The sequence below is a fragment of the Syngnathus floridae genome, chromosome 3, assembly GCF_059516105.1.
Source record: "Syngnathus floridae isolate MCC-2025c chromosome 3, RoL_Sflo_1.0, whole genome shotgun sequence".
NCBI classification, from domain to species: Eukaryota; Metazoa; Chordata; class Actinopteri; order Syngnathiformes; family Syngnathidae; genus Syngnathus; species Syngnathus floridae.
This window is the reverse complement of record NC_142415.1, coordinates 5,079,591-5,105,903: the sequence shown is the minus strand read 5'-3', so window position 1 is coordinate 5,105,903 and position 26,313 is coordinate 5,079,591. Positions and strand designations below refer to the sequence as shown.

Genomic DNA, 26,313 nt, shown 5'->3' with positions numbered 1-26,313 from the left:
ATGTCCCAAGAAAATATTTTTTTAAAACACTACTGTCAGTTTCAAAGTGCTAACTGAATATCTGAATAAGAGAAAATGATCAGCAGACAAAAAACAAGTGAGGCAGAATATTGATTTTTCTCGCGAGGAGTGCGATACAGATTGCTTTCTACAATCTGACTACACTAAAAATCTGTTTACACTCTCGCTCTTTTTATTTGGAACGCCCTACCCACAGTGTGAGACGATTAGCCCCTGAGGGTGAGGGGAAAAAGATTGTGGCTTCGTCTCGTAAGAAAAGAAACAAAAGTAATGCACAAAGTGTTGCGTGCAGATATGGCTATATCAGCAAAACAGTTTAAGCAATATTCTGAGAGATAAAAAGAGAAAGTGATGTTCTTTAAGGAAGATCAGAAGGTTCATGACGCATCGTTTGATGTGATCTGTTCTGGTGGATGTTGTTTTTCTGCTGAGATATCAGCAGTATCTTGTTTGACACAACCGTCATCTCGCCCCTGACTCAGCCGTAATCCTTCTGTACTGTTGTACAAGATAAGAATAAGCAAGGCAAAGCAGCAAGCATACTGAGCAGTAACATTATGAACAAGTACTCATTAGAGAACGCATGATAACATATATATATATACAATTTTTCTAACAATTCCCCCGTTTATCATAAGTTCTCGGGGACTAACGTATCACCCATATGGCCACTTCAAAAGATTTTCAGCCAAGGGATCACATTTCGCAAGAACTAACTTACACTTGGGAGGAAATTGAGTCTTAATCGTCAAAGCCAGAGTCAGGAAACAAATCGGACAGGTTTACCACAATAGATTCGCTGACAGAGTCGTCACTAGAGAAAGAACTCCCGCTCCTTTGGAGCAACGGAAAAGTCTCAGCTGGTGGATAGCAATTGTAATTAGCCTGTTAATTAAGGATCGGAGACAAGGAATGCAACAACATCCACACAGGGTCAAAATGGCAGAGAAAACGGCAATGGAGACCAGGACCGAGGAAACCAGGGTGCGGTACTTTCCGAACACGTTCAACCAGTCGGTCCAAACCTCCGTGTTCACCCCACTGTGTTCCTTCATCCTCCCATTCAAGGTCCGCAGACCCTCAAGGGCCCGGGACAGGCTTCCGTCGGCTGCAGTATTATTTGGAATAAATGTGCAACATTGCTCACCAAACATGGCACAGACACCGCCCTCTTTTGAGAGAAGCATGTCAAGGGCCATTCGATTCTGGAAAGCCATGAGGGAAGTAGCGGCCAGTTGGGAGTGGACCGCCTTGAAACCCGCCTCGGTCCAGTTTCCAAGCCTTTGCACGTTGTAATGGATGTAGTTAATCCTGTCAACATTTTTGTTAGGAGTACACCACCAACACAGGGCGGATTCAAAACCAGCTGCTATCTGATTTACCAGCTTATACTCATCCGGTACTCCTCTAGGAACACCAATGGCGTCTATGTAAATTGGATTAGCTGCGCCCTGTCATTCGGCGTTTCGCTTCGTTCTCGGCCAGAATTCGGGCACTACGGACTTAGCAAAAGATGTTAGATCATAAGAGGACATTGGTATCAAATGAACAGGAAACAATAGGGTTACCAAAGCGCAAATTCCAGAGCTGTTTAAAAGCAACCTATCATAAAGTTTGTTACTATTACACCAAAACCAAATATCACTACAAGCAATGGGCAAAAAAGGGGCAGTGACATTGGTCATGGACCCACACCATGGAGTAGGTAGGGCGCCGAGCTTCTCACCGGTACCAGGTAATCTAATGCATGTAAAATTACCCTTAGCTACATCGGACGAAAAAAGGGGTTTATATTTTGTCATAGAGGCAACAGGGTAAACCTTATCCCATTTAAAACAATCATGAGTGGGTGAAATGGATGAGTTTAACATTAAAACAACAGCACACTTAGGAACTATATTTGCAGGTATGATTTTCAAAAGAGGTCTTGGACCCATACATGCAATGCAACTGGTGTTAGCCATCTTTGCGGCTTGCTCAGCCACAAGAAGCCAGTTGTTGGTTTGACCGCTTATTCCTGTGGAGGCTACAAAATAGCTGTCTACATCAGTGAGGGTCATACTTGTGATTTTTGCTCCTGCTAGGAAGCTAGCAGCATGGAAGACCTGGCTGGAAGTGAAAAGAATGCAGGTGAATGCGGCAAAATCAAAGGTCATGGTCGGTGGTGCTGGCCTGGGGGTGGTACCACAGTCAGGAGCATGGCCATGTGGAGTTTGCGGGAAGGGGGTGCAAGCTAACTCTATCCGGTGCAATGGTTGTCAGAGATGGGTACACCGGAGATGCAGCGGAGTAAAAGGCAGCCTACTAGCTGCAAGTGAGACCTTCAAATGCAAGCGGTGCAGGGGAGAAGTCGCCCAAGCAGACCCAGCTGAGCAAGAGGGGCTCATAGTAGATGGGGAGATGTACGAGGTGGTGGACAGCTTCTGCTACCTTGGAGACATGCTTATGGTGCTGATGGTGGGGTGGACCTAGCAGTGACTACAAGGGTGAGAAGCGGGTGGAAGAAATTCAGGGAACTCATGCCCTTCTTAACATCTAAGGCCCCACCCCTGAAGATGAGAGGCCAAGTGTACTCCACCTGCGTCAGAAGTAGTATGACGTACGGAAGTGAGGCATGGGCCCTGAAAACAGAACACGAAGAAAAACTAAACAGAGCAGAAATGAGGATGATCAGATGGATGTGTGGTGTGTCAATGAGGGAGAAAAAACCCAGTGCAGAGCTGAGAAAGAAGATGGGAGTGGAGGCCATAGTGGATGTGGTGAGGAGAGGCAGACTGCGATGGTACGGACATGTAGTGAGGAAGGACGAGAATGACTGGGTGAAGAAAGTTATGTCGTATAACGTAGAGGGAACAAGACCCAGTGGCCGACCTAAAAAGACCTGGCGGACGACCGTGTCAGCCGACATGAAGGCACTCGGCATCAACCACGAGATGGCCATGGACCGTTCCCGGTGGAAGAAAGCCATATCAAGAACCCAGTCCAACCCAGCGGCGCCTGGAAAACGGACTTTAAACCGATGATGATGATGATGATGCTGACAGGGTGTAATTATTTATAACGGGACGGTCTGCGATCGACATTGTTTTGTTAATGCAAATAGCAATAGGAAAGTGAGGATCAATTCCAGAGGACCAAGCCCACAGTTGAAAACCCCAACAGGAAGTGTTAAACAAGGTTGCATTTGGAGGACGAATTTGATCATCAGGGAGTGTAAGAGTCAAAAGGAGGCTTGTGCCCTGATTCTTCAAAGTTACTCGTTTAGCAAAGAACACAGCCTCTTCACTGGAACCAGAAGGCCAGAAACCTGGCATTTTGTGTGGTGACAAGGGTGCCCCAGTCGGTGCTAACCGGGTGACTAGTTAAATACCATCAATATCCGAGCCAGTAGTGGGGTGACCATTTCGAAAACCTTTCAAACTTTTCACAGGTAAAATAATAGAAGAAGATGTATTAGGAGCCACAGTAAACATTAATGAGTTATTGTAAGTCCAACACAAAAGCCATGGCACGCAAGTTGGAAGGCGGACAGTTTCTGGTGTACAAACAACATGATCAAAAGGTGATTTTGTGTTGCGCTTATGTCTAGCAATTTTTCCCCATGAGCCATACTGATTAGAATCAGCGTTGGTAGTTGCCTGGGAGAAGAATGTTCGAGGCTCATGGTACTCTATCCATACAAATAAAATAACCCCCGAAAAATATATATATATATGTAACAATAACACAAACCAGCAAAAGCAACCAAAAGCACATGGTAGACATTGCGCAGGCTACAGCCCGATTAAAGCACTTTACGAATGACATGAGTTGTTTAATTTGGGGTACAAAGACGGAAAGGATGGTTCGCTTTGCCGTGCCACAACATCTGTCTTTGTAATTTGATCATTTTTCTCATCTTCATTCATCACATTCTCGGCTGCGATTCTTAAGCGAGCTCGCGCTGACACTGTCATCATCTTCCTGTCTGTGCAACAGCAAGTTCTTTTTTATCTTTTTTTTTCAAAGTCAAAGTCAAAGTCAGCTTTATTGTCAATTTCTCCACATGCCAAAGACACACAAAGAAACCGAAATTGCGTTCCCCCCTATCCCACGGTGACAAGACATGGCTCACAACAGACAAACAGTAAACAAGTATAACAAAAGCGTGCTGAATAAATAATGAATAAATAACACAACAATAAATAAATAAATAATTAATTAAGAGGAGCGTAAAAACGCGTACAGCAGACATTCCCGAAAATAGCGCAACAGTGCCGCACGCTACGCAGAAGGGGGTAGCGAGTTCAGGGCCCTAACAGCCTGGAGAAAGAAGCTGTTGGCGAGTCTGGTGGTGCGGGAGCGCAGGCTCCTGTACCTCTTCCCAGAGGGCAGAAGGTCAAACAAGGAGTGAGCCGGGTGACTCACATCTCTGGCAATCGAGGTTGCCTTGCGGGCGAGATGGGAGGTGTAAATGTCCTTCAGGGAGGGAAGCGAAGCACCAATAATCTTACCAGCCGTATTCACTATGCGCTGCAGGGCCTTCAAGTTCTGTTCAGTGCAGTTACCACCCCAGACAGCGATGCAACTGGTGAGGACGCTCTCAATGGTGCCACGGTAGAATGTAAACAGGACTGCCTGAGGAGCACATGCACGCCTGAGCTTCCGCAGGAAATACAGGCGGCGCTGAGCTTTCTTTGCCAGTGACGAGGTGTTCGCGGACCAGGAGAGGTCCTCACTGATGTGCACCCCCAGGAACTTGGTGCAGCTCACCCTCTCCACCACAGCACCGTCGATGATCAGCGGCAGGTGTTTTCTTCGTCTTCCTTATCTTTCAATTTTCCTCTCATCCGGGAAAATGAGAATGTAATTTTGCTTTTTAATTTTTAATTTTAAGTCTTGAAAAATTGCTATATCCTTACTGCACCAAGATAAACTGTTAAATATATCCTTAAAAACAAACAAAAACAATCTATGCTCCTGCAGAGACTCTTCAAAATGGGACCCAAATGTCAGATTACAAATCAAACCTCCTCCTTCACTCTCACATTTTTTGATAGAACAGTCTACTTAGCTAGACACTGTCATATCATACTAAATAATGGCCTGTAAATTAAATATAATGTTGTTGCTGTGGTCCCTCAAAACATGTGACTAGAATTTGGACAATTACTAACCCCCATCAATTGATAAATTATCTCCTCACTAAAGTCCTAGCCTGTTAACCTATTTCCATCAAGAAGACATTTGCAATGCAGGGGATTAGAGAATAATAATAACACCATTGATTTCTAATCATTAACCTAATTTTATCCAGTTCTACAATGTATGTTTTCCCTTACTCTCACATTTTTATGAGGGTTGGGCACTCTCCTCGTCTCCTCATCATATTATTCTATAATGTCTAATTTTTACATTTAACAATGCAAATCTGATAAACCATTGTCTAGCACACCGTTTTCGTGCACCAACTTAACGCAATTCCAACCTTTATAACAAACTGATACACAAAGACAAACATACACAGAAACAAACACGGGCCCACAAACTAGACATGACAATCTTCCCAGCTGATAACAAGGGTGGGGGGAGCAACTGAAGTGCGGAGAGCCTCACCACCGCCACGTCGCATTATTCAACCCCCCACCTCTGTCTAAAATGCATTTGTCAAGATATTTTATATTTTCGGTGTCGACCCCTTCCATTAATTTCCAATCTTTGCATTTTAATTCATGTCGGGGTAGTGACTTTTGTTTGCTATTTGATTTTCCCATGGTTTATTTTTCTAAATTTCAGAGTTGGCAATTTGAATGGCACCTACAGTGTCCTAAAGCCAATTTAATTCACAGGACAGTGGTAAAATCAATTCAATTCAATTCAATGAGTGGTAAGTCTCCTTTCCTCTGCTTCCACACAAAACCACTGTTTACAATCCTGTGTGTTTTATATAAAGGAGAGCTTAAATGAGGTCACTCTCAGTCAAACCATACACACACACACACAATGCGCACTTGTGGTATTGTTCATCCTCTAACAGTCACATTGAGATTAGCCCAGAAGAGTTCATCATAGGCACCGTCTGCAAGTCCAGGGCGGGATGGGTCGGCATCACTGACTGTGATAGCTCGGTGCTGACACCCAACTCCTCCCATGGATTGATGGGGTTGTCGACCTGTGAGGAGGAAAGATCAAGCGGCAGTAAATTTGTCTTTGACACAGTTTGAGCGTCCTGATCATATAATCTGCCAAGGACTGCTCTTCATCTGTTGTTTGCAACTCTCGTAGTCAATTGTAGTGCCCATTTAACTGGCAAATTAGGAGTGGTTGCAGGAAGAGTTTGAACACTTCCTAATGATTCCCTCTAACCAAAGACTACTTATGACAGGGGCTTTCCCCTCCTGTTTTAAAAGAGATTGTCTTATACATGCCTTCTTTCTCCTCACACGCCCGCACCCACACAGGGTGTGCGCACACACACACCCACACCCACACATGCACACACACACACACACACACACACACACACACACACACACACACACACACACACACACACACAATGCGCACTTTTATCGTCTCACAGGCAAGCAGAGGAGTCCGCCCTCCCGTGGATTTTAACAAACTCTTTAACCTTCCTATTGTGTAAAAAAAACTTATTTTTGCCCTTTTCTTGAAGTAGATATAAAACCTATCTTTTCATGGATAAGGGAGCCAAACCAGCTAAACAAGAGTTAAGAAAAACATTGGATGAAAAAAGATTGTTTTCAGGGTATTTTTTATTTTATTTTTTTTCTGCTGATTCAATACACGGGTGAAAAATGACCCGCTAACACCACAGATGGCAGCAGAAAGCTAACACATTAGGAAGGTTAAGTTAGGAGACCCCACGACACCTCAGCGGAATTTAACTGCTCCAAATTACCTGTACTTCTTTAGAAAACAGAGGAGTCTGCCCTCCCATGGAATTTAACTGACTTATAAGTCAGGGGACTCCATCATCCCAGCGGAATTTAACTGTTTCTAATTGCACTTGATAGGGTCTAGAATTGTCAAGGTTTTAAGTGACCTATTGTCACTGCACTTTCATTCCTTTTAACAGAATCAACATTCGTACTCACAGTCTGCTGGTTCTTTTCCTCGGATGTTCTCGTCAACCACTCCGGCGTCCAGCCGACTGATCGAGTCAGCCCCGTGAAAAGGGTTTCTTTATGTGCCTTGGCCAAGGACTTGTCCTGCGTCAAAAAGTCAGCTGGACCCCCGAAATAGGTCTGTTGAGAATCCGGGACGAGCCCCCAAATTTCTGTCAGGTTCAAAGTGCTAACTGAATATCTGAATAAGAGAAAAGGATCAGCAGACAAAAGACAAGTGAGGCAGAATATTGATTTTTGGAGTGCGATACAGATTGCTTTCTACAATCTGACTACACTAAAAATCTGTTTACACTCTCGCTCTTTTTATTTGGAACGCCCTACCCACAGTGTGAGACGATTAGCCCCTGAGGGTGAGGGGAAAAAGATTGTGGCTTCGTCTCGTAAGAAAAGAAACAAAAGTAATGCACAAAGTGTTGCGTGCAGATATGGCTATATCAGCAAAACAGTTTAAGCAATATTCCGAGAGATAAAAAGAGAAAGTGATGTTCTTTAAGGAAGATCAGAAGGTTCATGCCGCATCGTTTGACGTGTTGTTCTCACGATCTGTTCTGGTGGATGTCATTTTTCTGCTGAGATGTCAGCAGTATCTTGTTTGACACAACCGTCATCTCGCCCCTGACTCAGCCGTAATCCTTCTGTTCTGCTGTACAAGATAAGAATAAGCAAGGCAAAGCAGCAAGCATACTGAGCAGTAACATTATGAATAAGTACTCATTAGAGAACGCATGATAACATATATATACAATTTTTCTAACAACTACTATATTTCTCACCACATATCCACACAGTAAATTTTAAGAGGGGCCAACTCCATGCACTATATTAACACACAAGTGAGCACTTCGAATACAAACTCAGCATTCTGCATAATGCATTACCGTAGTTAGTTCTTGGCTTGTATTATTACATATCTAGAGATCTATCTGGGAATATATTCATATCTGAAACAAAACCAGCACAAAGCAAGATTTCCAAAAGGCTCTTTGAGCTCGGTTCTCTGCCTTCTGAAAACCCTTGCTCATCCTGAAATATTTAGCAGCCTCTCTTCAGCCATCTTTATCTCAGTCGATTCCTGGCCTACGCCCTGACTCAGCATCTGAAGAAATGCAGGCTTTGGCTGGTGTTGCTTTTTTCATTTGTCATTTATCAGAAATGTCATCACAGTCACACAGACGACATGGAAAAATCCTGACTCATCAACAATGTCTAAACCAGACATGAGCAAACTACAGCCCGCGCGCCACATCCGGCCCACGGGTCCGTTTAATCCGGCCTGCCAAACCTGAATAAATTGTATTATTTACATATATAATATTTTTTGGGGTCATTTTCCCTGCTAATGACTGTTTCCCCAGTAGATTGGGAACCACCCGCCCGCACATTTACTCCCGGAAGCCGTGTCAGAAAGCTCAGTGCACACTCACAAGTGCGTGTACCTAGTTAGTAATATGGACCTGGCACACTCCGCGCTTGATTTCTATCAGTGCCGAATTTTGAGTGTGGGCTGTGACGTTAGCATTCTCGTAATTTGCGTGCAGGTGGGCTACCTGATACAGTTTTACGCTAAAGCCCCCCACAAACCTTCCCCTGGAATTCTTCCATTAAAATGAGTGGCCCAAGGAAAAGAAAGGTGGACTCTGAGTGCCAAGTGTTTAAAAAATAATGGACAACAAAATATTTTTTCGCTGAAGTCCGATCAATGACGGTTTGTCTGATATGCCAAGAAACGGTTGCAGTATTCAAGCAGTACAATATTAGCCATCGCTTTGGTACAAAGGAATGCTAACTACGCTAGCAGTCAACAAATGAACGGGCGGCTACAGCAGAGAGGTTGACAGCTACTTTGAAGACTCTGCCAAACTTTTTTCACTGACAAACTGCGGATCAAAAGTCAAGTACTAAGGCAAGTTTTTGATGCACCACCTGTTTTTGACTAATCTTAAGTTTTTAACTGACTTGACGGAAGGGACTGGCAAATTGTAGTAAAACGACCTAAGGAATTATAACTGCACATCATGAATTTATTGATCACTGTTACGTCTCATCCCCGGTTGTTTTATTATGTGCTTATTGTCATAGTTTCTGTCCGTGTGCCTGTGTGCTAACCTCTCCCCTTTTGTGTGCCCATGATCAGTGTGATCATTCTCACCTGCCTCTTGTTACTTGTCGTGTATTTAAGTCCTGTCTGCCCCTCACTCCCCGTCGGATCATTAATGTCTTCACGTCTTTTGTCTCACGTCCCTGTCGGTCAGTCCTCTTGTTGGTTTTGGTTAGGAAGTCATGTTAGTTTGTTCACTGTCTTGTTCCCTGTATCCTCTCTCCCAACTACCTTTTCCCTTCAATAAACCCTGATCGAAGCTGCATTTGGTCGCCCTGCTCCATTCCGATCCATGACAATCACCCTTATTCTAATATTGGTTGTTAAAGATTTTCTCACTCAAACAATATTTTGCAAGAACCACACGGGAGACAAGCAAGTTCTTTTAGACACCTGCAGGTGGAGAGTTCACTCACTCCAGAATGAAGTCTGAACCCTCGTTCCTGCGATGGGATATTTATTAAGAGAAACAGAGTGGGGGTTTGGGTAAACTGGCTAAAGCCCTTGTCCTCTAGTCTAAACATGTCAGGGGATGTTTTACGACCTTGTGATAAGGAGGACAAGGTAAGGTATTTATTACCTGTTGCATTCCAACATAATCCTATGATAAAGATAACCTGGAAAACCCTAACATCTCCCTCCTGATTTATCATATGATTATGCTACCCCAAACAACAAAGACAAGTAAAAAAAGCATATATACTTATAATGAATGGTAAAAATAAAAACAACAAACAATGATAGCAACACTTTCTAGTGAAGATGAGGCATTACCTCAATACCCCAAATCAAACTTATTGTGTAAGCGAAAAACCTGCTGGCCAGATGTTATTAGCAGGAAAATTCTTACACGGCCCCGTTGCCACAGGCGACCAGAATGCTATCAATAATAAAAAAAATAAAAAGAAAAACACAGAAACAGTACATCATTGTATCCATCACTTGCGAAGCATTTTCGATGGTCAAATCATCAAGTTTCTGTAAAACATGCTCAACAGAACAGCATCTACGCAATCCACGTTTCATTATCGTCATCACATCCGTCATCTCTAAAAAGTTGTATATGAACCTGGGCTACAGTAGAGGACACAAACTTCGACACAGCAGACTTCAAACATGGGATAACGCAGGTCGTAAACAAGCACAACACCACCAGCACAACAAGCACAGGAGACAGCAATTTCAACAGCAGTTGCCACCAGTTGCCAGAGAATAGCCATGAAAAGAAATCAAACTGATGTGGGACCTTGTCCTTAGACATGGCCTGCTGTAAGTTCTTCAGCGAATTCATGGCGTCGTTTATGTGGGTGTCATTTTCTCCTGGTATGTATGTGCAACAGGAAGTCCCAATGATGTGGCACACACCACCTTGTGCTGCCGTCAACAAGTCCAGAACCATCCTGTTTTGCAAGACCATCAGTCTAATAGCCTGAATCTCTCTATTTTGTCCATCGTTGACTTGCAGTGAGAGATTCACAAAGGATTGAAAACGATAGTTCAGTGTCTCGATGAAGAGCGATAATTTCCCAACCCCAATCTGAGGAAAGAGCGCAAGGACAACCTTGTCTCCGACGGACCATACTTTATGGTCATCTGGAACGTTCGCACCCCAGACAGGGTCATGAGGGTCAAAGGTTGCAACTGCCCTGCGTCGACGTCCAGTGGAGTTATGTGCTCCTGTCAACAAATGGTGTCGTATCCTGTAGGTGTGGTCTGTCACCCACACTGGTGCACACACTCCTGTCCAGTTGGCGGGCAGCATCGGATAAACCTTGTGACCACAAAGCCACCACCCATTCTGTATGAAGTATGTTCCATTCGATGGTGTAGCCATGTTGGTGGGAGAGCCCTGACCACCTGAAATGGCTCTCTTATCTTGACACTCATCGGTGATGTCCGGAGCTCCCATCCAGTTTCCTCCTGGAGAGCAGTCGTCGTTAATGCAGACGTGGGTCTTGTTACCTTGGATGTAACATGTGTAATTCACTCCAGCTGGTCTCTCTGTGTAGGCCACTTGTGGTATTGTTCGTCCTTTAACAGTCACATTGAGATTTGTCCAGAATAGCTGATCACAGGCACCGTCAGCAAGCCCAGGGCGGTAAGGGTCGGCATCCTTGACTGCGACGGCACGGTGCTGATATCCAACTCCTCCCATGGATGCCATACATTTTGCTTCAGTGACATTCATTGCTCTGGCCTCCAAGCGAACTTGCGTGGAGGAAGGGGGGAGTTTCGAACACACATAGCATCCCTCCTGTGTGTGAGCTCTCACAGTGAACCTGACATACCGGTACCAAGTGTTTGTTTCGTATGGGTTTCTGGGGTCCCATGACCAGTCCTCAAAGTTCTCATCATGTGACCATCGTTTACCACGGGCAACATTGTCATTTGGTCTGTTCAGATGAGTCAATAGACCATAGCACGCTCCAACCACAACGCAGCAGAGGATCCATCTGGCATATAGAGCCCCGTTGCTACTAGGATGGCAGAGACACTGGGACATCCCCTCGCCTAGCGGAGTGGGGATCGATGGATTCTTCACCAACATTGAGACGCCTCACCCTAAACGATGAAGCCCCTTTGTAGTTAGCCTTCCCCACCACTCCGAATTAGGGGTCCAGCACTCTCTGCAACTTGCAGTGGCTGAGGTGAATCCAACTGGGCCGTTGAGAATTTTTAATCGCCGTGGGAGTAGCAAGCAAAACTTGAAACGGTCCCTCCCACCGTGGGCTGGCCCAGTTCTTTCTTTTGATGACCTTGATGTAGACCCAGTCTCCTGGATTGATGGGCTTGTCCACCTGTGAGGGAGAGAGATCAGGCGGCAGTAAATTTGCATTTGACACATCTTTCAGTTTGAGCGTCCTGATAAGATAATCTGCCAAGGTCTGTTCTTCATCTGCTTTTTGCAAATCTGCAGGGAACACTGGTAGTCTATATGGTCTCCCATGTATGATTTCAAAAGGTGTTAGTCCTTCTGAAGTGGGAGTAATTCTCAGTAATTCAATAGAGCTTTACTAAGTCGAGGCACTCTGGCCAAGGTCTGCCTGTTGTTTCCATGCATTTTTTCAACCTGCTTTTGATGGTAAAATTTGCCCGTTCAACCAGGCCTGCGCTCGAAGGATGCCAAGCACAGTGGTTTTTTAACGTTATTTAATGGTGTACAGCCATGTTCTGCACAACTTGGTTCACAAAGTGTGGACCATTGTCACTGTAAATGGTCTGGGGGATGCCATGAGTTGGTATGATGGTTTTGCAGATGGCTTCTGCACGTTTAGATGGAACTATTTCCACCCATTTGGAAAATGCATCAATCATCACTAGGCAGTATTTGTGAGGTCCACTTTGTGTGAGTTCAATAAAATCCATATGCATGATTTGAAATGGATAAGAGGGTTTTGGAAATGAGCCTCTCTTAGGTCTCATGTTTCCTTGTGGATTATGTTTCACACAAACAGGACATGCTTTACAAAAATTTTTTAAGTAAGCATCTAAACCAAAGGTAGTGAATTGTTGATCTATGATGGTCTTCATCCCTCCTGTCGACACATGGCAAAGCCCATGTGTCGCAAGCGCTGCTGCCTTAAAAAGTGATTTTGGTAAAACAGGTTTGTCATTGATGCGGTGGATATTATCTGTATCCACAATTGCACCTTTTGTCGTCCACATTCGTTTCTCCACCATTGGAGCATTGCCCTGCATATCTGCCAGTATAGTCTTATCTATGAGTTGTGTGTCCTCTGAACCCATTAAAAAAAATTCATGGCCATGTCTCCCTGCAGCTGCTTCTTTTGCAATTTTGTCTGCTAATCTGTTTCCATTTGAGACTTCATCTCTGCCTGTGGTGTGAGCAGCACATTTACACACAGCTAGTTTAGCAGGTAAAAGAATGGCCTGCAACAAGTCTTTTAACAAGGAGGCATGGGTAACCGGCTTACCGGTTGATGTTGTCATCCCTCTGCGCTCCCATTGTTTTGCAAAATAGAACAGAGTAGAAAACGCATACTGACTGTCTGTGTATACAGTGACTTCCTTATCTTCCGCTAATTGACAAGCTCTTGTTAGAGCAATCAGCTCAGCAGCCTGTGCTGACCTGGTGTATGGAAGCTTCTCTGCTTCAACAATCTGGTTTGGCAATTTCACAATTGCATAACCACTTTGATTGTTTCCTTTAGGATCCTTTGAACATGATCCATCCACAAACCAGTTTTCCCCTTTATCAAGCGGCGTGTCACTTAAATCTTCTCTGGGCAGCTGTAGATGTTCTGTAGCATCCAAACAGTTATGTGGTGTTCCATCCCCTGGCAACGGAATCAACGTTGCTGGGTTAAGGACTGTGCACCTCTTTATCACGATGTGTGGTTGTGACAGAAGTATAGCAGTGTAGGACAGATGTCTGGCTGGTGACAAAAAGTTCATTTTGCTTTGCAGCAGCAACACATCTACAGCATGTGGAACTAGCAGCTCCATTTTGTGAAAGAGCACCACATCTGCAGATTGTCTCACTGCAAGCGCTGCCGCGCATACTGCTTGAACACAGTCTGGCAAAGACAGAGCCACTGGATCCAGTTTTTTTGAATAGAATGCAATTGGTCTTAGTTTGTTGCCATGACCCTGCAGCAACACTGAGGTCATAAAACCATTCCTGCAGTCTGCTGTTTGCACAAAGGTTTTATTGTAGTCTGGCAAGATAAGAGTTGTGGTTTCTACCAGAGCCTGTTTCAGCACTACAAAAGCATCATCCGCTGCTGGTGTCCACATGATTTTTTCTGTCATTGTCATGGGAACTCGATGCACAATATCCAGCAACGGTTGTGTTTTCTCCGCATAATGTGGGATCCATGCTCTGCAGTAATTGCAGAGCCCCAAAAATGACATCATTTGTTTTTTTTGTTTCAGGTTTCGGTGCATCTGAAATAATCTGCTTTCTGGTACTTTGTATCTGTCTTCCAGAAGCCGACAAAGTGTGACCTAAATAGTTCACTTCCTGTCGGACCCATTGTAACTTATTTTTGTTCACTTTATTCCCTGTTTTGCAGAGATAGTGTAACAATGCTAAGGAGTCTGCCTTGCAAGCAGCTTCAGTTTCAGAGGCTACCAGGAGATCATCTACATAAACTAGAAGTTGGCTTTTGTTTGACATCTGAAAATCAGCCAAACAGGCCATGATAGCTTGAGTGAAAATAGTTGGACTATCAGCAAATCCTTGTGGCAATCTGGTGTATGTATAGCTTTGTCCTTTAAAGGTAAAAGCGAACCAAAACTGTGAGTCTGGGTGAATTGGCACTGAGAAAAATGCATTGCTGAGATCAATTACTGTGAAAAACTTCTGATTAGGTTTCAAAGTGTTCAGAAGTGTGTGTGGGTCAGGCACATCGGGTGCTCTTGTTTGCACTGCATCATTTACTGCTCGTAGATCTTGTATCATTCGCCAATTAATTTTGTCGGCCTTTTGGACTGGAAAAATGGGAGTGTTGCAAGGAGAATCCGAGCATTCCCTAATGATTCCTCCTGCCAAAAGATCATTTATAACAGGGACAATCCCATTTATTGCCTCCTGTTTTAAAGGATATTGCTTAACTCTCGGACGCCACTCTGATCTTGGTTTGATCTGTACTGGGGAAATGGATTTTAAAAGTCCTACATCAGATGGGCCCTTGGTCCACAGGTTTTCAGGAAGCCCAGCCAATTCCCCCTCCTCCTTTTCATTCAAACAAATGTCAACTAGTCAGGGAAGCGCACAAGCGCCTGCTCTGCCCACAGCCACTTCACACACTGTTTGCTTCCACACGTCACAACTGGTACTGTAGCTCCACCCATCACCTTTGTCCTCATAATCAGTCACAGATCCAGCAAGTTTAATTCGGGAACCCACATCTGCCCACGTTATACTGTGAGGTTCAAACAATGAGATGTGGGGTACAGCCGACAATTTGTATCTGTCTTTCTGAGGAGCGGGCAAGAGTACAGCGGCAGCCGCAAATGACCTGCGATCAGTGTACAGAGCAGTGATTGTTAAAGTTACTTCTGTGTCACTGAGAAAACTTCCAATATAGTCATCTTGTGGATCAGTGAGAATATTCATGGTGACATGTAATTCAGTACAAGTCATTTCTGATTCAGGTTGGGACAATTGTTTTCGAGCTTCACTCAGCAATCTGCTTGGGAGTTTAGGATTTCGTTCAGGAGGGATGGCATAGGAGCAGCAAATCTGTTCACCTGCTTGTGCAGCATATGAGTCCACATCTCTCACTCTACATGCTCGCATGCCATCCTTTACTGGAATTATTGCAATTCCCAACCGAGTCATCAGATCTCGTCCCAGCAGGTTTATGGGACATTTTGGAGATAGGACAATCGAAACTGAAACCATGCTTCCAGTTTCCTTATCCCTCACTTCAACTGGATTAGAGATACTCTCCTTGTGTACCTGCCCATCAGCAGATTTCACCCAAATAGTATTTTGGGAGGCTTTTAGATTTGGGACTTTAGTTTTTATCACGGTTTTACAAGCCCCGGTATCACACAAAAACTCGACATCACTGCCTCCAATGTTTAGAGTAACATATGGTTTTTCTTTTAATGCACTCAGAATGTCCCATGCTGTATGGCCATCTACTATTTCTTCCTCTATAGGAGCACCAGAGGTCAAAGGGGGGGGATCTAGTCATGCTGAGAATTTGGGCTTTCCTCTGCCCCTTCCTGCACCCTTTGAGTGATATTGTTTTTTTCTAAAACATTCCTTTGACCAGTGGCCACGTTTCCCACAGTTCCAACAGTTATCAGTATCTCGTGGGGGTTTTGAATTATATGGCGGCCTGTGACCTTGTTGGCCTCTACCTCTTCCTCTGCCTTGCTGGGACCCTTGGAAGAAGACTGTTGTATCTTCATCTAGTTCATCATCATTATCTAGATGAAATACATCAGAACTTTTGCCTTTTTTGATCACTTTTTCAGCATGTCTGGCCCATTGCATAGTTGTTGTCACACTTGCAACGTCCACTTCCACCAAATGTTTCCTCACCCAGTTGCCTATTTCAGGGCGGAAATTAGTGAGGAGCGCGTTTTTAAGCTGTTGTTGATAAGCACTCTCAGCTGCATCATTGAATGGGATGCCACTATGTACCCTGAATTCTTTTTCAAATCTCAAACGAAAATCATCAGTATCTTCGCCAGGCTTCTGTTTTATTCCTGCCAAATGACCATAATTCGCTCGTCTTTGAAATATAGTTCGCATTCTTTGCACAAGACCATTCCATTGTGCTGCATACTCCCCTCCCAATTGATTTTCCTCAATGGGATAGGGAAAAGGCCCTTGAATATTTCTACCTGTATAATTTCCTCTAACCTTCGCCCAGTCTTTTCCCAAGGAAGACATTGCAGCTTCTCCTGCCTCATGTCCATTAAGTCTATAGGAATGTATAATTCCAGCCATGTCCTCTGCCCATTTATCTGGGTCTTCAGCAACAGGGGTAACCCCTTCAACTGCTTTTCTTGCCTCTTCCAAAGTCCATGGCCGGAAAACATATGTATGTGGGAGTTGGCCTTCCCCTACATTAGGGTTTGGCACCTGTATCATTGGGCATACATCAACCTTGTCTAAATTTTGAGAAAATCTAGCAGCAGTGGTCAAACTTCTTGTTTGTACAGGACTCCTACTAATGTGACCCTGACTTCTTTTGCTGTTATATGGGGGGGGCTGCAGGTTTGTTAAGCTTGGATACAAGTTTTGTGTACGAGCGGAAGGCCCCTCTTGCTCCTCTGCTTGAGCTTCGGCTGGAGCCGTGGCCGCGGCAGTGCGCCTGCGCACTGTGGCCTCATTGTCTTCCGGCCTGACAAACATAGTCTCAGCCTCATCACCTTTCATCTTTCTATCTTTTGTCTTTTGGATTTGTTCTTTTCTCTCTTGTGAAGCTTTTAACCACATTTTAGCACAATCCAATTCTCTCTCTTTTCTTTTCTTTTTCAGTCCATTTTTCTTTTTATCCACACTCTCTTCCAAAACATCAACTACTATCTTCCACACTTCAACTCTCAACTTCCCTTCTACTCCATACTTTTTCTTCCACTTTGGCATATATTGCATACAATTAAGAAATCTACTCGCCATGTACTTCTCATCTCCGTCAAGAGCTAGAGATTTACCGTTTTTATTTCCCATATTAATTCTAGTAGTATTAGGTTATACAATTTATTTTTTTCTCAAAAATATTATTATTATTATTTATTTATTTATTTATTTATTTGAGGAACCCTTAATGCAGGTTTAAATTGACCTTTCAACAAATTACTAGCCTGTATTATTGCCGTGGATCAATGCTAGAACTGCTATTTAGTCAATTTATCCTATCAGTCACACACTCAATCACACAAGTTATCCCTGCCTACGCGAAGTCCTCCCTTTCTGCATGAAAAGGGAGCTGCTTCATCCAGTGAGGGGACTCTACAACACCCCCCACCTTCCCTGGGAACTAAAGACAACAGTCCTTGTCCCCAGCCCTGCCAACGCGAGGTTGTACTCTTTAGAATAGTGGTCGTCAAATAATGAACCACGGAGGTACTGAGATTTTATAACAGTTTGAGAACCACTGCTCCAAAAGAGACACCTCATCCAGAGGGGGACTCTACAACACCCCCTCCTTCCACAAAATTTACTTATTCCTGTGCACTTCTACCTTTTTACGCGTTTCACAAACAACAACACAATCACACAACTTCAGGCCCTTAACTTACTTAACTCCCCTGGTTCGTTGCACTGCCGGGTCCCGTCAATCCACCTCTGTCAGACGAAGGCAGACCTAAGATGCTGGCCCAGCGAAGAATTTCCTTCCCAGGTCTTTCTTTACCAGGTCCGGCTAGTGGACGCTGGCCCGTCGACGGTGTGCAGCGCGTCGTCCTCCGTCAGCCAGATGATGGGTATGAGAGATCCCGGGTTTCGGCACCAAAATGTTAGAGATTTTCTCACTCAAACAATATTTTGCAAGAACCACACGGGAGACAAGCAAGTTCTTTTAGACACCTGCAGGTGGAGAGTTCACTCACTCCAGAATGAAGTCTGAACCCTCGTTCCTGCGATGGGATATTTATTAAGAGAAACAGAGTGGGGGTTTGGGTAAACTGGCTAAAGCCCTTGTCCTCTAGTCTAAACATGTCAGGGGATGTTTTACGACCTTGTGATAAGGAGGACAAGGTAAGGTATTTATTACCTGTTGCATTCCAACATAATCCTATGATAAAGATAACCTGGAAAACCCTAACATTGGTCACAATTTTGTGGTTTAATGTGGCTACACATTTACTTTTCCATTTGACTAAAAATAGACTGCCTTTTGTTTACATGAGATCAAGCTGTTAACTGAACAACTGCAGCAGTCGAAGAAGTGTAGGAGCCAATCGGTAACAAATCTGTCAACCACAAAGAACATGAAATGTTTCAAGATCAAAATTTTATTGCAGTTAGACTAAAAAACAAATGTTAAACAGACATTACGACCACTGGAGTCTTGGGATTTAGTTAGGTTCTTCAAGAATGACCCTGATCATGGTCAGAATTTGTAATGTGTACAAAATACAAAATCAGGTACACCCATCTGAAAAACTATGTAAACCAAAATGATAGTGAACTTGCTTAAATCCTGATGACTAAAATACTATTATTATCTTTGGTGTGTGACTAAAATCAGATTTATGTGTAATTGTATACTATTTATTGCATCTTCTATAAGTCTGGTTTGGTGCTGCTACAACAGAGGACTAAATGGGGCTGCAAAAAATAGTAAGAACTGCTGAGAAAACATCAGTCATAATAAAATTCCAAGAACAAAAAGGCAGATAACATTTCCACACAGGTTTTGCTGCAAAGTCTTGAAGCAACAGGATAAAATAAACACAACATAAATTATATAAACAGCAGCTCAAGCAGAGCGAGTCAAACACCTTACCTTTAAAAATTGTGGCTGAAGGCAAGCTGAAATGTGCTCTTCTTCAGCATCTTAATGTGCCTTCTCTTCCTCTGAGCCAACAGCCAAACTGGTCACTATTACATCTCATTTTACTATGAAAGAAGGACAAAAGACCCTGCATGGAAAAGACGACACCTCTTGAGGATGCAACCCCTCATCCAAACTTCAATACCTCCTCCTACTCCTCTATTCACACTACCCTGCAGGAAACATCTCCCCGCCCCCTGCGAGACACTATCAGCTTGTGGCTTTACAGAAAATCAGCAACAAACACAACTACTACAATAAGCCACAACTCAAAAAGGTTTGCTACAAGTTGAATTGAATTTTAAATATTTATGTTTTAGATGATTTGTTTTCAGAATGACTTACTGTTACTTTGGTACTGTGTAGCAGCTCATCCCTTAGAATAACTGTCACAAAGTACCGTAATTTCCGGAGTATAAGTCGCGTTTTTTTTTTCATAGTTTGGGTGGGGGGGCGACTTATACTCAGGAGCGACTTATATATGTTTTTTTTCACAAATTTTTACTTGATCATTAAGACATCACTTACTTACAAGTATAGTTGACCACTTCCCATGTTATTTTTAGTATAGTTGATCACTTCACATGCTTTTATATCTTTATCTTGAACATATTCAAAACGTAAAAAATAGAGAAAACATCAAATAAAGCAATTAACACTTTAAAGCACCATATCCAAGTCCACTGTCTGCTGTATGTACACTTGCTCCATTTTTGCTCCTCTTATATTTAGTATTATTATTTATTATTATTTGTTTATTTATCATTTATTCAACACTCTTATTTATTCATTGTTTGTGCCTTCTTGGGTTTTTTTGTGTGGCTTGTATGCATATGTGTACTATCTCACCGAGGGACAGTGGGAACGTAATTTCAATCTCTTTGTGTGTCTTGGTATATGAAAAAAAAATCGACAACAAAGCAGACTTTGACTTTGATAAAACAACCAAATAAACAAAACAAAAAACTACATCTGAAAAAAATTATATTTTCAGACGAAACTGGATGAGGGCGCTCTAAATTTCACCGTTGGCCGTGACCCATCAACTGGGTGGGCTTAAGAAAAATGGCACCAAAAAGAAACTCATATTTTGCAGGTTACAAACTTCAAGTTGTAAAATATGCAGCTGAAAACAGTAATCGAGCAGCAGAAAGAAAGTTTGGAGAACCGTGATGTATCAATGGATTACTATTTCAAGTGACGTCAGTGGCGCGGCGCGGCGCGGCGCGGTGGTTGTTTACATAAAGGACAAACGTACTCACGTAAGGATTACCGGCATCATTAGCGGTGATCATTTCTAAGTGACACGGAGGATAAAGAGTTTGAAGGAATTAAGGATTTGGAGTGACATAGAAGGTTTGAAAAACTATTATGGCTTTTACGCACGCCCAGTCCTACTCTACTGAGTCGGGGGCCGGCGCTCGGCTGTCCGCGAACAGTGCAGGGCTTGGACATGGCCCGGAAGAAACCGCCGAAACATGTCAGGTAAAGAACCTAAAACAATTTGTTTGATATAAAAGAAACCAGTGAAGTGATTAAAACAAGGAAAAACAAGATGAACTTAGTACAATTGCTACCAAAACAATCTATAATGATTTAAAAGCTTTTTTGGTGATGATATTTATGCTAAACTAGCCCACCCAATTTTGGTGTTCAGCTTCTTGTTTTTTCTTTCTCAGCCTATCTTTGACCGGAGCCAGGCAGGCAAGCATTGTAATACGTATTGTTTCCTAGCTTGGTTTCTCGTGTTTAGTTGTCACTAAGTGTCTGAACTAGTGATTATTTCTCACCAAACATCCTATGCACATTCTTATACTTGTTCTTCAACCTTCAACCAGATCATATGTGTGGGTAGGTGCTCTATTTTCATCTGTAGCCCTGCAGATGAAAACAGTGGCCACCATATTTAGGTATGAACCTAATCTAAACGTATCATATTTTAAGACACATGTATACAACTCTTGCAGCAAGTGACGTGTGGATCATGAGCATAATAGGTATGGCCCTCCACTGTTCCTCCTCCCCACACACAGTTGCTCCAGTCAAACAAATTGTCACCTCTGTGTCTGACTGCTTGTGTAAGATTTTAAAAATTAATTAATCTGTGCCTCAATCACAGTATGTCTCTTGTGACATTGCACTCTTTCATTATGGACTTCTAAATTTTCTAAAATACAGTATTCTGTTCTCGGGTTAAACTCTTGCCGTCATGACAACTCAACCAGATGTTAAAAGAAGTACAATATTAATATTTTCAGATTCAGAATAATTACTGATAATTCAGAAGTTACTTGGACAACAGAGAACAATATGTTTATGTAATTGACATTAACTCCTCTTGCAAGCCTACAACGTGTGGTGTCCCCCAGGGATCCATTTTGGGGCCAATCTTATCTATTTTATACATAAATGATTTTGTAAATTCGGAGGAACAATCGTTCATAAAATTATATTTGCTGACGACACTTACATATTTGCATCACACAAAAGTTTAGATATCTTACAAGATTCTGTAAATACAGAACTAAATAAAGTGGCCGATTGGTTCCAATGCAATACATTGTCTTTAAATACTAGTAAGCAGTTTTAATTTAAATGAACAGTTTAAAAACAAAGATCACTGCCAAATTGTCATTAATGGGGAAGAAATAAAGAGTCCATGCTACAAAATTCCTGGCGGTCTTCATAGATGACACAATCAACTTTAAATGTCACATTGATCACCTTGTATCTAAATTATCAAAATATATTGGTTTATTTTACAAAGTCAGACATGTCCTCCCCCAGTCAGTACTCCTTATTTTATATAAAACTCTATTTGAACCTCATCTTAACTATTGTAATGTCATATGGGGCAACACCTTCACTAGTCACCTTAAAAAACTTCACTCTCTACAAAAGAAAGTCATTAGGGCTCTGTCTTGGTCTGAGTTTAATTCTCCATCCCTCCCCCTCTTCCACCATTCTGAGTTAGTAAGACTACCTGAGCTGATTGAATTATAGAATACATATGTCATGTTTCAGGTTGTGAACAAGAGAAACCACATACTGTGCAATCTTATCCCCATCACTAGACCCCAGCATTCCCATCAGACGGGAGTTAAAACACACATCCTATGGAAATACTGCAGATGTGTGCGCACCAGTATGGGTGTTGCATGGAGGGGACCTCAGATTTGGAACAGAATGGATGAAGCCTTAAAGGTCATTCCCTCTATCTCCAATTTCAAAAAACATCTTTTTAGCCATCTTTTACAAACCTATAATTAAATTCACATTTCCATAGTTAGCTAGGTTGAGAGTGTGCATGTGTGTATAATGAGTGTCTGTCTGTCCGTCCGTCCGTCTGTCTAGGCCCTGTTATATAAGCTTATACTTCGCTTCACTCGGAGACCCTTTTCCTCATGCTATTAAAATGTCATATCTGTATATGTACATGTAATAATGAGTAATGATGATGTGAAGAAATAAAGTGAAATCAAATCAAATAAAATCAAATGTAACATCTTAACATTCCCAAAAGTCATACACTTGTAAAAATATTAGGGATGGGATGAGATGCAAATCAAGTCCACAAGGACGAGGCGAGATATTTGCAAAATTTCTAATATGAAAGGCCAAATATAAACTTTCCAGTGTTCAAATATTTTCTTTTATTGAGCAGACTGCAAGGAAATGATCTTCCTCCAACGTCCGAATGGGTACATAAATGGGAAAGAGTCACTTTTATTACAGGCTCATTTTTCAAATGCTGCCGCAATAACAGCTGCAGCTGAGATCTTTCCTCTTACTGAATAGTCTAACAAAAAAATACTTTTTAAAGTGTTAATTTTAATATGCTGCTTATATAAGAATTTACAGCTGGGATCTCCCACCTCTTACTGAATAGCTTAACAAAATACTTTCTTTTTAAAATGCCAAACAAATAAAGTTTAATGCAAATAATATCTACAATAGCAGCCTACCTTACTTCTGGGCATTCAAGCCATTAGTGCTGTACATGAATGAGTCATAAGTCCTTCCCTTGTTTGATTGGGTATGGCATAATGAATATCGATTTATAATTTTGAGCAACCAAATGAGATGGTGTCACCGAAATTGCCATTTTGTTGTTAGCGCTAGTCTGACAGTTATAAACCATCTTGCTGCACTTAGGCTAGCACATTTTATAGCGACAGCATTAGGATTTTGGAGTCAAACAGCTACATTAAAAAAAAAAAATAAAAAAAAACATTCAGTAGATAGACCACTATATCCAATCTGTTTAGAAAACTTTTACTGAATGTAGAGTCAACCCTCGCTCTTGGTGGAGAAATGGGACTGGCCTAGCCCACAAATAGCTAAAAGTGGGATATAATTGATACCCGTTAAAGTAGATTGGCTAAAATAATAACAATTAAACTGTTGAAAATTAGGCAACACTAATTCCATTCTTTCTTTTAAATCTTGTTTTAGGAGACCAGAAAGGAAAACTAGCAAGTGTTACATAAACAAGACACAAACCTATTGCATGATGTTACATTTAAGCCCTCTGGCAACAGTTTCCATTAAATTCTTTTTTTTTTTTTTTTTTTTTTTGTGCAGATCGCTTTGGATCGGATATTTTGGGAGCCAGGATGGCTGCGCGCATCGGTCGATTCACGACCACGGTCCATTGGGCGCCATTGAACTTGACTGCCCTTACACCTGTTTATGGACCCCGTGGAGGCTATTTTGTGTGTTTTGGGTTGTTCTATGGTATTGAGGGGGGCTGGTTGGCCGCTGTTACTTTTTTCCTTTGTCGTGTTGCTTTGCTTTGATGGCTTTTATCTTTCGCACTTATTGGCTTTCTTTGTGGCGGTGTTGTGTGTCAGCCTTATTGGAGCCTATTGAGTTGTGTGTCTTTTATATCTGTGGTATGAATGCTGCTGGGGCCTGAATGTTCCCACCCCCCCAATAAATAAAGCTCAATAAAGTTTCAATCAATCAATTGATCAATTTATCAATAAAAACAACCTGTATGCAGCACATTTTTGTCTAATCTAACACAAGAAATAGCACACCTCCCACTCAAATCTTCTCCTTGGCCAAACACATTATTTACCCCTCATTATGACCCCAGGCTGGGGATATATAAACAGTAACTGCCATCAGGGAAGGTTAATGGAAAAACCATTAGCAGAAGAGAAACCTGAGCCAAAAGATGGAAGAAAATTATGACAAAGGTAAAGAAGGAACTGGGCAAATTGTGCATTCACCAGATAATGGCCAGTTAAGTACAACAATTCTGCTGGCATGCTTCTCACAAATCAGATACTGTAAATACAGAAAGGCCATGATTTAGCGTTCATTCCATTCATTAATTCATCTCCTGCAACGCTTAAATTTACGAGGGTCGTGGGCATATTTGAACATTTCATTTTCTAAATGTAATACAAAACCAGCACACTGAATCCATCTTTTTTCCGAACCACTTTTCTTCATGAGGTTCGCGGGCATGCTGGTGCCCATCCCAGCTGACTTGGACATCAGATACCCTTATTTATTTTTCATTATCGTAAAATAATTTGAGCTATCCTGCTCAAAGTCAGCTAGAATCTTTGGCAGCTAGGTTACATGAAACGGGGAGCAGTCAATCATTTCAATTACATATTGATCATCATTCACAACTAGTATGAGCAATATAAAACCTCCAAGGAACACACTTAGCCCACTTTTGGAGTGTGGAAGGAAACTGAAGAAAAAGGAGAAACACCTGATTCAATTATCAGGCTCCTGCAGAACGTGAGGATGAACTGATCATTTGAATCAGGTGTGTTTAACGAGGGAAACTTGGGAAACATGTTGGAATGCGGCCCCCGAGGACTGAAGTTTGAGACCCCTGGCTTAAATGAAAAAGGTTTTTTGATTGATGACTTTGTTCATGTGCGCTTGCTGCTGAACTCAGGTGGATGATGCCTGCTGGTGTCTATCATGAGGAATATTTTTGAAAAGAATATAGAATAGAATAGAATAGAATAGAATAGAATAGAATAGAATAGAATAGAATAGAATAGAATAGAATAGAATAGAATGTCCGTTATTGTGATTTTACAACTCAGTTGTACAACGAAATTTGGAGAGCTACTCCCTTTCTAGTGTAAACATAACAAAAATTTAGAAAAGTATAAAAGGAAGTCTGAGAATAAAAGTGAAAGATCTTATTTACAGTATAACTATAAATGTAAGAATAAAAGTGAAAGATATATGAGAATCATATAAGAATTTTAAAAGTAATTGTACTCTAGTGTAACTATTTTTTTTTTAAATCATATTGCACTACTCACTTAAAAATGGCTTCTAGTTTGAATAATGTGCTCCTTTGTAACACGTACGTAACAGGTGTTGTGCTCGATTTGGTTCCCCCGTGAGATTTTGTTCCCCCTGCCGCGGGAGCGCGCACGCCTTGTTTGGAAAGCGAAAACCCGATGCCGTAACGGCGTCAGCACTATGTTGTTTTCAATAAAAACATGAAGAACTCACGTTTGCGTTAGTCAATTGTAATTTTTATAAAGCATTATTCTCATTTGATGTCTTTAAATTCATCCGCGTTCTGCCGTTGAAGCGGGGTGCATTTAAAGACCAGTCGTACAGACGGAACACTCAATCACTTCACCAAAAAGCAACGATATAATTACGTGAGCTCTTTGCATAAACTTCGATGCAAAGAAACTCCTCCTTTTGGGTACCGTTACATGCTACAAGGAGTATATATTACAAAGGAGACTTTATATTTAATTGTGATCATCATTCATCCATCCATTTTATTACTCAGGTATTTTCAAAGCAAATTAATATTGTTGCATTTATTAATTTGCTTTAAAATGACAGCGTAATATAATTAAAAGCTGACACTATAGCAGTGTCAACCGCGTTCATTTAAGAAAAAGCCACACACGTTTTTTGATCAAATCTTTCATAACAAGAATGATTTGAATGAATTGTTCTGAATGAATAATTGAGAAGACATTTCAGTTCTGAAGGCTCCTTTTGTCCCAAGCAAAGTGACAGGTGGTGGGGAGGGGGGGGATAAAGATTGTAACAGGAACTCTGAAAAATG

General features: G+C 42.1%; 2 long non-coding RNA genes across 2 annotated transcripts; one reads left to right on the top strand and one right to left on the bottom strand.

Moving 5' to 3' along the window:
* Positions 1 to 18,252: 18,252 nt before the first annotated feature.
* Positions 18,253 to 25,614, bottom strand: LOC148400133 (uncharacterized). Its single transcript, XR_015857754.1, has 2 exons — positions 25,541 to 25,614; positions 18,253 to 19,323 (listed from the first exon to the last, which is right to left on the bottom strand). It is a non-coding gene; the product is annotated as an uncharacterized LOC148400133 (long non-coding RNA).
* LOC148400134 (uncharacterized) lies at positions 20,038 to 24,229 on the top strand. Its single transcript, XR_015857753.1, has 2 exons — positions 20,038 to 20,720; positions 23,820 to 24,229. It is a non-coding gene; the product is annotated as an uncharacterized LOC148400134 (long non-coding RNA).
* Positions 25,615 to 26,313: the final 699 nt, after the last annotated feature.